The sequence below is a fragment of the Crocodylus siamensis genome, chromosome 8 (genome assembly GCF_052110815.1).
Source record: "Crocodylus siamensis isolate JL-2025a chromosome 8, ASM5211081v1, whole genome shotgun sequence".
NCBI lineage: Eukaryota > Metazoa > Chordata > Crocodylia > Crocodylidae > Crocodylus > Crocodylus siamensis.
In genome coordinates this window covers 72,613,419-72,628,023 of record NC_143402.1, presented here as the reverse complement: position 1 = coordinate 72,628,023, position 14,605 = coordinate 72,613,419, and the positions used below count along the sequence as shown (strand labels likewise).

At 51.9% G+C, this 14,605-nt stretch overlaps 1 long non-coding RNA gene across 4 annotated transcripts in view; it reads right to left on the bottom strand.

The window, feature by feature from the left end:
* LOC149859034 (uncharacterized) overlaps positions 1-14,605 on the bottom strand; it is a 40,335-nt gene that overhangs the window by 18,948 nt on the left and 6,782 nt on the right. Inside the window, exons 1-3 of one of the 4 annotated variants that reach the window (XR_016443786.1) lie at positions 3,485-5,477; positions 2,497-2,787; positions 294-1,889 (exon numbers count right to left, since the gene is read on the bottom strand). This is a non-coding gene — a long non-coding RNA (uncharacterized LOC149859034). Of the gene's footprint in view, positions 1-293; positions 1,890-2,496; positions 2,788-3,484; positions 5,478-14,605 lie in introns of those variants that run through there. The other 3 variants (XR_016443784.1, XR_016443785.1, XR_016443781.1) reach the window with 3 other exon arrangements.

Sequence of the window (14,605 nt, the reverse complement as noted above, 5' to 3'; positions counted from 1 at the left end):
TGCCTGTTCTCCAGCAGCTCCCGTCTCTCTAGCACCATTTGGATATTGTATTCCCAAATGCAGCAACATGTCCCTTGACTGCTGCCTTCTCAAGCATCGCTCACTGCTTCTCTATAACCGGTATCAGACTTTCGTCACCTGTTTGGGGGTTGCCAGTGTCTAGCTGCAGTCACGTATAACACCCCATGGATTCCAAGGGAGCGATTTACTTCTGGATCATGTTCCCAAGAACTAAAATAAGTTCATTTTCGAACATTTTTGCCCAACCATGAATTTTCCTAGAGAGAATTCACCTGAGCGGTTCTGCCATCACCGGGCTGGATTTCCCCAGGATCTCCATGGACTCCAAACGTCTCCCGCTGTGGCAACAATAGAGTTCGTGTGTTGAACTGTGCAGAGAAAAAGTCTCTTCTTCCGTTCTGTGTAACCTAGTCAAATGAAAAAGCCTTTCCAAAGCAGCTCGCCAGTGCTGTAGCATAGACTTCATTTAGTACTAGCTTTTTTTTCTGCTCTGTAGAGCAAAATCTCTGGAGTTGTTAACTTGCGACAGAAGCAAACAACATCAGTGGAAGTGGCATGGAGAAACCTGTCTCACTTCGCACAGTCTCGACTTGAAATCTGTCACAAAGACTGAAAGCTGACATTTTCTTTCATTCTTATTTAGAGGCAAATCCTTACAACGGCCTGGCCCAGCATTCACAGCCTGTCACTGATCGTGAGACACGCGACAATCTTGGAGGACATCAGTCCTTCTGCAGGCTCTCCATATTCCCTGAATAACTGTGTGACGGCATCAAGTTTTTGTTGGGTAGAGACTTGGATGTATCTACCAACGAAGCAGTCCCACTGGTGACGTTTTCTTCATATCACTCCCTTTCCAGCTGAAGAAAACCCTCCTTGTGAAGAAGTCCGTCTTCAGAAGTAGGATTACAGCTACCCCTCGCTTAACGTCGCAGTTACGTCCTTGAAAAAAGCGACTTCGATGTTAAGCAAATCCAGTCCCGTCACAGTAGTTACCTACTAGCAGGCGGCGGCCAAACAACAGTATCACCGGGCATTGTGCGACTTTGAACGAGTACGTTCTCCGATAGACCAGCGACGTAATAACGAAACGACGTTAACCGGAGCGACGCCAAGCAAAGAGTACCTGTACAGTATTTTGGGAGGAAGGAAGTTCGTGACTAGAAGAGTCTTATCCATCCGTTAGAAATATGACGGCTGATTCCCGAAATCTAAGAAGGGCTTTAGACGATTTCACCTCTTCGGCGATACTCAGCTCTGGGAGAGACGACTCTGCTCTGGGAGAAACGTTCAATCCGGACGGTCGATTCACTCGCTCACCGGAGGCCACTACCGTCCAGTTACATTTTCACACACGTATACACACGCATACAAGCAATTGCAGGCATTTCTGCACAACCAAGTACAAACCGACTCCTCCAAAACAGAAAGGGCTGCCTGTCGTCTGCTCTCTCCTGACAGCAAGGCCCGCTGGCTCGCCAATTTGAACAGAAAACAGCTATTGCTGACATCCAAAGCGTTGCATATTTGTCAAGTTACTCTCCCACACCTCATCTTTTGTGGCCTCTCGCATCTCTCTGGGGTTGGCAGCAGTCCACTTTTTCAACCTTTAAGGCCAGCCCAAAGCGAGGGTAATTAGGCACTGCAACAGACTGCAGAGGTCTTTACGCTGGCATCTTTCTGAAAGACGTGACCTGGTCCCGGCACCAACTGCAGGGGTTGATACAAGAATCGCTGGTGCGGTCAGTGGCTTTTCTTAGGCAGACGCTTGGATTACGTGATCCGAGGGGTCTCTTTCAGCTTCAGATCCAGGAGCAGGATGCTTTTGTGCGGGCCAGGGGAGGCTGGAGACGCTCAATCTGATCTGACTAGGAAAAGTAACAGAGAGAGAAGTACAAATGTGTACTTTGGGATTCAAAAAGCTAAAAAGCAAGTGATAAAAATGGCAACAGGAACAAAAAAAAGTGTTTCTGACCACAGCAAGCCTTTCCTGTTTTCATCACTAAAAATACCCCACGCTAGTGGCTCAGCTCTCGGTGAGGTAATGCTCTCTGGCTTTATCTTTGTTTTGACTCCAGTATCTCACACGCTGAGCAATAACATCCACAGGTGCAGCCAAGGAAAACAGAGAGCCCCTTCCTCCTTGCTTCGGTATTGCAAAGCCATGTCGGGCCGTTAAACGAAGCCCTCGGTTTTCTGTCGTTTGCTTGTTACAAAAGAGACTCGGCAGAGCCCGGGCCCAGGGAGTCCTCCGACTCCGCGTCTGCAAGAAACCGGAGGCGTCCAAGCAGGACGCACCGAAACCATCGGCTCGAGAGCCACAACCCCTGAGGTCAGGCAGAGGAAGGTGCTCAGCTAGGACTCAAACTCTGGGTTCAAATCTTAGCTCTGGTTCCCTCTCTGGGGTCGGGGCGGGGAGTGAAGTCTCGTGCCTCAGCTACCAGTCTGTGAAATGGGAATAGCTGTGCTTCCTACCTTTTCTCTACCTTCTCTTTTTGCATGGCAAGCCCTTTGGAGCACAGATTGCCTTTTTTTAAGGCTTAGCGACACGTGCAACTGCCTGGTCCGGCCAGCCTAGAATAACTGCGCTGCTGGGGCTCTTCTGAAATAATGCTCCTTGTGGACGCACCGGTCCTGGAAGTCGCCGTGCTACGCTTTCCGTCCACCTTGCCGCAGAACAACTTTTGCCGTGCAGACAAACGCTTGCTGTACGGAGGTGAAGCGCCTTTCAGGGACTCCAGCTTGGCTGAGTGGTTCAAGGCACTGCTGTAGCATGAATAATTCGGACAGAAGGAAAGGTCTAAGCTGAGTTGGTAAGAAAAGCTCATGCTAAAATGAGCTCCTATATTGACACTTAGGATTACTGGTGTTTTTGCCCTGAAGAAAGGAGTGAGGGGCAATTCTGGGCCAATAAATCTCGCTTCAGAACCAGGGCAACCGATCAAAGTAAATACAAAAACTCCTCGTTGGATGTATGGTAGAGACAAGCCAACAGGGTGGATGCAGAGGAAAACTGGGTACCTGTAGTCTATTAGAAAAATCCTAGGACAGTGAGTTGACAAGCGGTTCAAGCTCTTGCCAAATCCTTCACGACAGGCTTTTAAAGAAACTAAACAGTCAGTGGGAGAAGGACTGCTACTATGACGGGCTTGAAAAGTATGAGGAGGTGCATGGAAAGGAAAACCGGAGAACATCGTCTGAACCATGAAACACAGTCCGTGCAGTTCCTGATCTCCAAAAAGGAGATTGTATATAGAGAGGCTCTGAGAAGGTCGATGGAAAAGAGCTGAGCCCCAGATGGGTTTTAACTGGGACTGTTTGAAAGGGGACACAGTGGGCATAGAAAAATAGTGAACGGTACAGAAAAGGTAACCACTGACAACGCAAGAACAAAGGTGTAGTGAATGACGCTGAAGGGCAACATGGTTCAAAATGAAGAGGGGCATTTTAAAAAGAAAATTACCTTTTATGTAATGAACTCATGGAACTCCCGGCTGCAGGATGTCACCACGGCCAAGAGTTTAGCAGGACTCGGAGAAGCAGCAGGTAGTTATATGGGAAATAAGAATGACCAGAGTCAGGTTAAGGCAAGACATACAACGGGATGTAAAGCACCCTGGGCTCGAGGGAAATTCGCTCCTAACTAGCTGGAGGTGGAGGTGGAGATGAACTCATTGTGCTGGTAATCCCAGAATTGCCCACGAGGAGGTTTTATGCCCCTTCCCCTGAATCCTTTGGCGCTGGCTGCCTGCAGAGACAGGATTCTGGATACGGTGGGCCCCTGATCTGCAAGTCTGGTAGGACTACCAATATATTTTTAAATCCTTCTCCTGGGGACAGAATTAAATATTCACTAAAGCTCTCCCGACTACAGAGAAGCATCACAACAACACGGTCAGCGTGGCTGGCATCCGAACGGGAAAGCCCAGGTGAGGTTACTACGCGTATTGCTCACTCGGACATCGTAGCCTTTATTCTCAAACCGGCTACCTTCACACCTGTGACCGGCGCACACTCCCATCAGAAGTGCCTTCCTCTGCTGTTGCTATCTTCATCTCAGGTGACTACCGACTGTCCGGTAGTCTCCAGGCCGGACAGTCAAGAGGTTCATAGCAGCAGGGCCCTGCAGGTCATTAAAGGGGATAGAAGAGGTTAGAGGTCAAGGTAGCAGAGGACACAATCTCTCCTCAGGGCTGGATCACGGGAGGGGTCAGGTTAGCAATGCTGGGAGACAAGCAAAGGAGCCGGTAAATATTCAGGGAACCCCGTCTGCATGGGGTTGGGGACTTCACTGTCACCCCATTTCTTCCAATCCCGGCTCCTTTATGCTTAGACCAAAGCTTCCAGGGGCTTCAGTGGTGCAGGGCGAGTCCTAAAACGCCCTGCTGAAGATCCTGGGACTTGGATCTGGGTTGCCTTGCAAATCTGCATCTAATTTCCAATTAAGTCATCCTCTTCCTCCACAGGTTGCACCTTCAGCTGTTTCCTTTCAACTCCGTTTGCAGCTGCTGCTCCTCAGGCCCTTTGCTTGGGAGAAAAGGCAGGGGACAGTGACACCTTCACAAAGGTGTTGATTGCTGGTTCCTCCTGGCTAAAGAGTTAAGTGAAGGTTTTAGAGATGAAGCCCCTGAGAAGAGAGCTCAGAGGAGATCTGCATGTGTGTGAATGCTCACTTGTATAAGATACCAGCATTATTATGTGCTACGAACAGTTTGTGTTTAATGCTAATGCTCTAAAGCTACAGTGCGGCATAGTCGCTTGAAATCCCGTAAAGGCTTCTAAGCATGAGTGTCTGCAGGGCTGGGCTTTGAAATCTGCCAGCAAACTGGGTGTGCAGGAATATTTTAATTAAGAAAAAGCTGTAAACATTTACATGCCAGAATCCCAGCAGGTATTAACCACTGCACCTCTGCTGCCGGCAGATCTGCACCACCTGAGGCTCCGGTCCCTCTGGTACCTGCACACATGCTTTGCCGTATGTCCTGCAAACAAGATTGCTGGTAGTTATAAAAAAATCTTGTGCGGGGATGCGTGCGTGTGTGTGTGTGTGGGGGGAGGGTACGTGGGTGTGCGTGGGGGTGTGAGTACGTGGGGGTAGGTGTGAATACATTCTTACTCCTTTACACCGTCTGTTTGCTTTTGGCATTTCACTCCAGTGAATCAGCCGAGAGGATAAAATAGCTCAGTTTCAGTTTTGTTTCCTCCGTACAATATTAGCGTTGCTTGGGATCGGAGCATAAAGGAGACACTGTCCATCAGAGACCTCATGACAGCTGTTCCTTTCCCGATTTGCTTTTGCGGGGGGAAAGAAAAGCAGCCCTGGCCCCTACAAACAAGTTACCGGTTTGCAAACATCCCTCCAACACGACAAGCCCTCTGGTTGCGCAGAGCTGATACTTACCCCCCCCGGGCTTCCTGGCACTGCAGGTTAGTTGAACATTGCAAGAACAATAAGGATTTTTAGGGGCATTATGACTGGGTTAGTAAAACACAGCTGCCCCTGAAAGTCCCTCATTTTTCTTGCTGCCACTCAGTCCCCTGCAAAGAAAACAGTGGAGAGCCGTACCTTGCTTTGCCATGTCACGCCGCGTCACACTGACACAGGAAAGCTTCAGCAGGCTTCCCAGCGCTAGCCCCGGGCGCAGCCCAGCCCGAGGTGCTTTGTCATCGTCGGCTTTTCCTCTCAAGCCAAATGCTGCAACGACGTGGCTGTGGATTATGGTGCAATAACTCACAGGCGTTCATCACTAGGCAGAAACGCCACCCAGCCATCCTTGCAGCTCCTAGCCAGCCATCGGTTACCCGACGAGGTGCAAAAAAAAAAAAATCAGACAAGTGGGATCCTGCATTCATGCACAAGGGACAGGGCAAGCGAGGGCTGCCGCCAGACTGGTTGGAAGAAAGGGCTTAGCCCAGCGCAGAAACCAGGCCGCAGGCCGGCGCTGTACACGTTACTGCAGCATTTGTGCTACGACTGGAAGATAAACTGCTGTCCGCTAACAGACGGTCCCAATGCTCAGCGGGGAGTCGCGCAGGGCTTCCCTACAACATGCTACCTTTTGATTTAGTGGCAGAAGCAACTGGGTTGTGATGTTTTATCACACGCCGGTTACTGAGCTTTGCAGGAGCTCCTGTCACGTGCCGGGCGCTGCACAAAATACAAACAACAGCAGATCGTTTCCCCGAAGAGCTTTCAGATGAAGTGATTTTCACCTGAGCCGAGCGGGAGGGCTCCCAAAGGCCTAGAAATCCCAGCCTAGACCCATGTGTGAGATGAACACCTTGCTCTCCTCCCCATGCCCGTTGCCTTGAAAAAAAAAAATGTGCATGTGAGGGAGAGAGGGGGTGGACTTAGAAATCAGCTCAGGACTCTTGCCAACTCCCCAAATGCCTCCTCTTGCTCCTCTGCATTAAATCTGTCCTCCAGCACCCCCACCCACACGCATATCCCTCTCCAATCCCCCTGCACAGAAGGCAGGTCCCAATACCCCCATTTTTCACATGGGAAATAGGGGCTGAGGAAGTCGCCTAGGGTTGCGCAGGGAGTCAGTGGCAGAGTAGAGGCCTCCAACTCCCACCTCCCAAATTCTGAGCTCGTATCACAACCGCGGACCATCCTTCCTGCCGAATTAAACACCTCCCCCCCACACACGCATGTCCTGTATACACATACGCTTCCTGCCACGCAAACCCTTCCCCGTTCATGCGAGGGTGACCGCCACTGCGCTCCGACCTCACGCCGACCAGCTTTTTGGAGGCACGGCACTGGCGTCCGCTTCAAACAGGTGCGTTAACGGTCGTCTCCAAAAACGCAGCAGGCTCAGCTGGCACGCTCAGCGCCCGTCTCCGTACGGGACAGCATCTAGAGCGGGGCTGCTACAGGTCAAACGCCATCCCCAGCAATACAGCAGAGCAGGGCGCCTGCTTTGCATGCCAGGTAAATAAATGACTGGCTTTTGCATGCACACAAAGACCCCGGTTGAGTATAATATTAGACTAATATCTCCCGCAGTCCCTACCGAGTGATGGTGCCCTGCATTAGCAGGCAATGAGAGGACAGAAAGGTCCGCTGGGCCCTCACTGTTAATAGACGCACAACTTCTTTTATTTAGATCGTCTTGCGGAGCCCGAAAGCCTGCTGCCAGCAAAGCCCCCTGCCCTGCCCTAGCAATAGAAACATGTCGCGATTGTGAGCAAAACGCCTTTTGCATCATTTGAAAACGATGGCAGCAGCTTAAAAAAAAGAAAGGCGTCTCCAGGTTAACGACACCGGGGCCCGAAACGAAGAATAAACCCGTGGCACAGCGAGAGGTGAAGCGTGACTTGTGGAGCAGAAGCCTCATTTTGCGAGGAACGGGAGCAAGCCAGCCGCGAGGACAAGCGTCACCCAAGTGTTGGGACTAAATTAAAAGAGGAGGTCGCAGCTGTGATTTCCATGGGCCCTTTCTTCTGCACTCACGTGGGCAACCCCTCGTTAATCAGCATCGTCCGGGACGCTCTTAGGCGCCCCAGGCAAAGATAAGGTCCCAACGGTGAGGAACGCAGGCCTGCAGCCTACGCCTCGGGCGAGACGCCCACGGATGGAAAAGACACGGTGACCCCGCTGGCAAACTCCCGCAGCCGCTCCAGTCAACGGGCGGCCCGTCCCCAACTTCAGCGGGGCCGGCACGGTTTAACGTTTACTCCCGCAGCGTCTAGCCCTTTCCGGGGAATCACGAGGGACGGTCCCTGCCCCTGGGAACGCCCAGCGCGGGAGGCTGGGGATTAAGCATCCCTCTCCGGCACCACCAACCCTGGGCAGCAGAGCCGCGCTGAGCCCACAAGACAGAGAGCAAGACTGATCCCAGCACGCGCCGAGCTTTAAACGCCTGAGCACTGGCACCTGCATTCAGCATAGCGCGGAGGCACGGGCTGGGATCCCGCACGGGGCAGCACCTGCTGCAAGCTGCTTGGTCTGGATCCAGACCTCAGCCCAGAGACATGCAAAACAGGGGGCAGAGGGGAGACACGGCACAGGGTGACCACTGACTTCCCTTCTTGACAACTACTCCAGCCTTAACCAAATGGGGGTTTTAGTCCCAGATACAAGGCCACGTCCTTTTTAAAGCAGCGCTTGTGTGTGACGGGTTCCCTCTGAAGGCAGCGAGTGAGAACGGAGAGCGTGCGAGACACCAAAGGGCCAGATGCTCCACCGGGGTAAGGCAGCATTGCCAGGGGACCAACACCACTTCACCAGCCCAAAATACGGCCCTTTCTGTAGGTCCCAACCTGCTCCCACCAAAGAGCTTTATTCCCACTCCCGACAGCGCACGGAAGAACTCGACTGAGATAAAACTGGAGCAAGAGCCAGCTTTAGGGTCGTTGATCGTACGTGGATGCTCTGAGCAACTCTATAAATGCATCCCATTTCTTCAGGCTGACCACGGCTGCATTTGAATGAGCCAATGGACGCAACGGCAAGAAAACAGCCGATGCTCAGCCGCAGCCTGTAGGAACATCTTTGGAGAGATGCTGGCAACGCACGCATCCAGAAATCAGTTATCTACGGCGTTTAGGCCCTGCAAGGACATGCTCTCCTTTATGAATAGAGCCTTGTCTCCAATTTGTTCTTGAAATTCAGACTGGGCCGATCTTCCTCTTACAAACGAGGTTACAGCTCTCCAAAGCAACATGCAAGCAGCCCTGGTGCGTACGCAAACGGAGACGGCTCCGTGATCGCGCCGCGCCGGCCGTCGCTACAGCAAAGGGCCGCGGCACCGGATCTGCAGGACAGCGCACGGACAGACGTTAAAGCTCTGGCAGTCTCTCCCCACTCCAGAAAGGCGACTGCTTCGAGGGACAGACAGGCAGGGAGGAGGAGAGAACTAAAATTAGGCCTCTCCATTGTGGTTTGGTTGGCGGGGCAGCGCGCACACAACCCGTGCCTCCCTGCTCAGCCCGTCCCCACGAGCAAAGCCACGGGGAGGAACAAGCTGGCTGTGCTCCACCCTTGCACTGCTCGGAGCAACGCTCCTCCAAGCAGGGCACCGAAATACCACGGGAAACCTCTCCTCCGCTCTTCTGGAGGAAGCTCAGGAGCCGATGCTGCAACCCTCATTTCCGAGAGCAGAGGGAAACAGGGTCGGGCCCAAAGACACCCACCCACTTAGCGTGGTCACGGACTGACGAAGGGAGAGCTACACGCGCAATATTAAGCGATGCAGGAAGCTGCATATTTCCTCGTGCAGCCCACAGGCCACTCCCGCTCTGGGCCTGGCGAAGCTCCGGCTGCGCCCTCCTACTCGGCTGCATGGAGCCAAGTTTATTGCGCAAGCGGACGCTTGGGTTCCCCTCAAGAGACAACCCCCGAAAGCGTGCACGGGCCAGGAGCAGAGGCTGCCTGCAGAAGGGAAGGACGGGCACTGCTAACGTGCCACCGGACTACAACCAGGATCCCCATCGTGCCTGCGGGGTATGCAGAGCCACCTGCTTTGGACTGACTCTGCCATCCTATCTGGAAACCTCCCCCCCCAGCCTCATCAAAAGAGATGCAGAGCACAAGTTATTTTTAAGGGAGGGTACATCAGTTAACCTTGACAGCGTGTCTCTGAAATCTATAAGATTTAGATAAATCACACAGACTACGCAGATTTTCCGTTGTGCCCACCTAGGGAAAAAACCACACACCATACCCGACCGTGCAAGAGCTGGCAATTTAAATAGCAACTTTGAATGCTCGTCTACCTCTCCCCGCTGGGATGACCCCACTGGTATTTATGCGCGGGGGATGCCCCTGCCAGTGGGACAGAGCGGGGAGGCTACAGTCCCAAAACGAGATGAATTATATTAAATAAAACAAGTAGTCATGGCAGCACACTTAGAGCAGCCCCTCCAGAGGCAGCTGTATTACACCCTCCTTGGACGGCCGGACGTGGGCCTACAGCGCAGGACCTCAGCGAAGTGTTTGCACAGTTGGGATGCTGGCTTTGCCGTGGGTTAGAAAACAGCCTCCGCCCCACGCTGGTGTTGCTCCCTGGCACAGAGATGAGCCAGCAAGTCGGGGAAAACTCTGGGGGGAGAGCAAACCAAATACCCCACGGGCTGCCAAAGCGAGTCCGCCCTAAATAAGTGATTTTAGCATAGGCTGGCACAGAGCTAAAGAGAGCCTGGCACACAGGCTCCCTGGCTGTGGACCTCACTTAATTCATTTAGATTTCAAGATACCCAATAAAAATCTCATAAATACCAGCCTGGGAATGTAATCAGCTGTACTGTGCTCACCAGGCTGCGATCCCATCACCAGTGTCCACTTTACAATACACAGTTGCTTTTAAATCGGTCTGCCACTTGCCGCATTGAGTTAGGATTCACCACGAGGCGCGGGCACTCGCTTAATCCAAACGTGGCCCAAAGAAGCAGTCTGACCTCATCCGTTTCCATCGGCCAGCAGTGCTGAGAAGGGCAAAAATGGTAAACAATGAGTAGAGAAAGCGTCGGGGAAATTAATTGCAAGTCCACAGTTAATTAAACTAAGGACTTCTGAAGAGCGTAAACAGGCACGGCCCTGCACTGACAGCCCAGGCAGTACGAGGCTGGCTCACCACTAGCACTGACCCTACAAAAATCACCTTCCTTAGGTTCCTTTGTGAACTCCAAGGAAAAAGTCACCAACTGACTCGCCAGTTTATTGCACGCCGGTATTTTTAGAAGTCCCCGATGCTGCTGCATGCACACAGGGCAGCTCTCGTGCGCTTCGAGTTGAACGCCTGCTGCATTCATTCACCAAATCAGGATGTAACGAGTCACATGCTCAAAAGCTAAGCGTACGTCGACTGCTTTGCTCGATCAGAGCACCTCGCTAATCTGATCCAACAAGAACTGTCAGGCTCCTCGTTTCCTGAATTTCTGGAGGCCCGATAAGTGAAAGCATTTTATTCAGCCTCCTTACGTTGCTGCAGCCTGATTTAAAAAACCACCGCCACCCCAAACCATTCCCAAAAGATTCAGCAGGAACCTGAATTCTCATTTTAAGCAGACCCTTTTCTTGCAAAGTTTTCCCCCCCCCAAACATAGGTTATCTGGATGGCACAGTGCCAAAATGTACTAACCGCGAGTCATGTTAGTGTATTTATTAACATTATCCGGTAATAACAGTAGTGGGCCTCGATCAGGAGCGGGCAATTATTTGGGCCTGAGGGCCACGCGGGGAGCTCTGATAAGCCGTCGCGGGCCAGGAACAGCCCCAGCAGGACTGGGGGCACTGGCCAGGGCTGGCCCAGGGCGAGCGGGTGGGGTCTGGCCCCATGCAGAGCGCCGCAGGCCGGGTCCAGTCGCCTGGCAAACCGGATCTGGCCCACGGGCTGTATTTTGCCCATCCCTGCAAAAACTGAAGTCACACAAAGGCATTTGGAGTTTGGAAATCAGCTCGGGACTTTTGCCAAGTCCAACACCCGCCCCCCATGCACACATTTTTTCCAAAGACAACAGGCAGGGTGAGGAGAGCAAGACTATGCATAAAAGGTTAAGCACGCCCTCAAGTCTTTGTGGGACTGCGGCGATGAACTGCAAATAAAAGGCTGAAAAACACATCCGAGGAAACAACGCTGCGCTACACCTGTGGGGTCTCAATTACTTGAAAGGCGAGACGTCACGCTTCAAATAAGTATTTCCCACTGCAGAGACTCCATTTTGGCAATGCACAAGGGAAAAGGCCCTTCTAACGTGAAGTCGACTTGGGTTCCTAAATCCTTCAGCTGCGCATGACAACGCAGCATTCCCACATCCTCTCTCTGCAATGAGCCAAAGCAAACACGCCTGGCACCTCTTGCTCTGCACCGAGCACCAGCCCCTGGTGCCAGGATAGTCCGCCTCGCACACCCCTCGCATGGAGAAAAAGGTTAACTCTCTTTCCATGTCACAGCAGCCTGTTCTGCCGTAAAAATAAATCATCATGCAAGCCCCTCAAGAGACCGGCGCGTGATAGGAAGGGGTCAAGTGCCAAAGACCAGGATTCAGGACTCCCACCTCTGCTGCCGACGGGCTCCGCACGCTGCACAACGCACGCCTCCTCCGCAGAGGAGATGATAACACCACCCACTTTTCGTAGGGGCTCATGGGGACCGGCTCGTTCGTGTTTGGGTAGCTAGTCGAGAGCCTCAGAAGCAGCCAGGAAATGTTATCAATCAAACAAAATAAATGTGTCGTAAATATTAGAAGCGGAGACTCCGCAGTCAATAAATCCCACATCCATCTCGTGTCCGCGTGAATTCACATTTCATTACTCAAAATATTACAGGATGTAGCGAGTATTTTTTCTGGCTGTACAGTCCGCCTCCCCAGCACAGAGTTATTCCCAACTTAAAATAAAGTGCAGGAGAGGAAAAAAAGCAGCAAATCTTATCCACTTCCCAGGGCTGGGGGTGTGGGGGGATTGGAGGGGGAGGAAATGCAACTAAGGGAGTCCACAAAAAGCTCTCCGTTTTAAGAAGCAGGAGCGGGATGAAACAACGACGTGCCGGCTCAATGAGAAATCCTCGCGACCCCTCCAGAGCGCCGGCTGGACCCAGCCAGAAGCGGGGAAGGAAAACTCTTCTCCTGCCTCCAATCAAACCCCTCCGAATGCTGACGGCCCAGGCGATTTCAATTAGTGCACAGCGTGCGCAAATCAATTTTCAATGGACAACCCGGAGGGCAAGGCATCCGATTAGGGGGATTAGAGAAGAGGATTGTGTCCGTTCTGCAGGAAGCGTCCTCCCAACAGAAGTCACTCTAAGGAACAAGAAGAGACACAATAATTGATAAATGGTGGCTGTGACTTTTTAACTGATCCAATCACATTATTTATTGTCAGACTCATGAAAGAGCAGATTTATTCACCAGGGCAAGCAAGACAGAAGTGCTGCACGCCTGGAGAGGCGTAACAGAACGACGAGTCTCTCTCCTGTCGTGCTACTAATCCGATGAACTTTTTAAGTTGGGCCAACTTCTAGTTAAGAACTCGTTGTCCTGTTACAAGTTTTTATTGATTCTCTGACTAAAGACAATTTTTTTAAAATGTGTTTTATTACACCATATATCTGCTTGGCTCGACTGCTGCTTGAATGGCATTACACAGCTTGGACGTTTGGGGGAATGTACATCCTTTCTTTCTTGCGGTCTCACCCTGCTGACTTTGTCAGCCTCTCCTACAGCTACTGGATTTCTAGCCCTATTCTCAACGCCGTATTTGGGGGTTCGAGTTAGGATCCAGAAACGGCCCGTCTCAACCCGCGTTGTGAAATGCCATTAAATAAAACCAGACTGATGCAGACACCGTAAAATGTACCGTTGAACATTTGGCTTTACTACTACCAGGGACCTCTGATCCTTAAAGTAAAGGCAATAGGGACTTTATGCACTCTTCCTCTTTGACAGATGGCAGAAGAATCATGGAAACATTTTGTAAGGCCAGCGCGCGAGTAACGTATATGCCATGTCGCCTGCGATCTCCATTCAGCAATCAGACAGCAAGACAATCGGCGACAAGCTATTTCCTACATACGTAACTTTAAACATATGAAAAAGCGGCATGCAAAAGGGAGTCCAGTTTTCCATAAGACTTAGGCAAAAGGTACATAAAATTCTTCCGCGGTGCGTGTGCAGCTGCGAGACAGCGTGTCCCAGGTACCTAGGTGGCCCCGAAACCCAAGTCAAAAGCCTCAGAAAGCAAAAGAGCGCTTTCCATGGGACCTATGAGACTTCATTTGCTCTGGTGTCAGCGTGTGCATTTACTTTCTCCAGGAACTTACCAGGCCTGAAAAAAAAATAAAAGCCTTTGATACCTTTCAAAGAGTGTTAGTTAGCAAACCAGGGCCTGATCCTGCTCCCCCTAGGCTCGCGAGGAGTTTTGAGTTCAGTAAAGGCACAGCAGATCTACTCTGGTCCCTGCAGCTGTTGCTGAAGTCAGCAATACCCTTCGCTGGGCCCAAAACCCTGATCCCACGGTCCTGCCTCCCCCAGCGTAAACAGGAGCAGGAGGCCGAGGCGCCGTCTTGTCCCGGGTCTGAACAGAGCACGCTTCAGACGCATCCCGACCTGCCAGCCTGCGCTGCCCGAGCCCCTTTCTGCACGTTCCTCAAGTTCACCCAACAGAATCAGATCGCAACGTTTCACTTTTACTCCCATCCAATTTCCGGTGACGCTGGCGGGTTCGCTGCGGTGCCGGGAAGGCGGAAGCTGCGGACGGCACAGGATACGGCCCCCCCGCGCCGGGCCATGCCCTCAGCCGGAGCACATCAGCAAAGCTCCACTGAAGTCCTCCTGGCGGGAGTCGCTACTCGGACGGGACGCCGGACCGACGGACACGTTTCACCTAATGCGGGGGGACCGCGACGGGCCTGCGGACAGCTGGGTCAGACCCTCCGCTGGCGTACAAGCAGCAGACGTCCGTTCAGTTAGCATCAGCGTTTCTGCCCATTTACAACAGCTTCAGACACAGCCCAGCGCATTTTTTGCTACAGCCTAATTATTTTTAAAAAAATATCTATATCATTCCAACCCAGATGATCGGGACTGGGCGTTAAAAGGGAGCGCTAGGAACAAGTTAGAAAACAGTTATTTTTGGAAA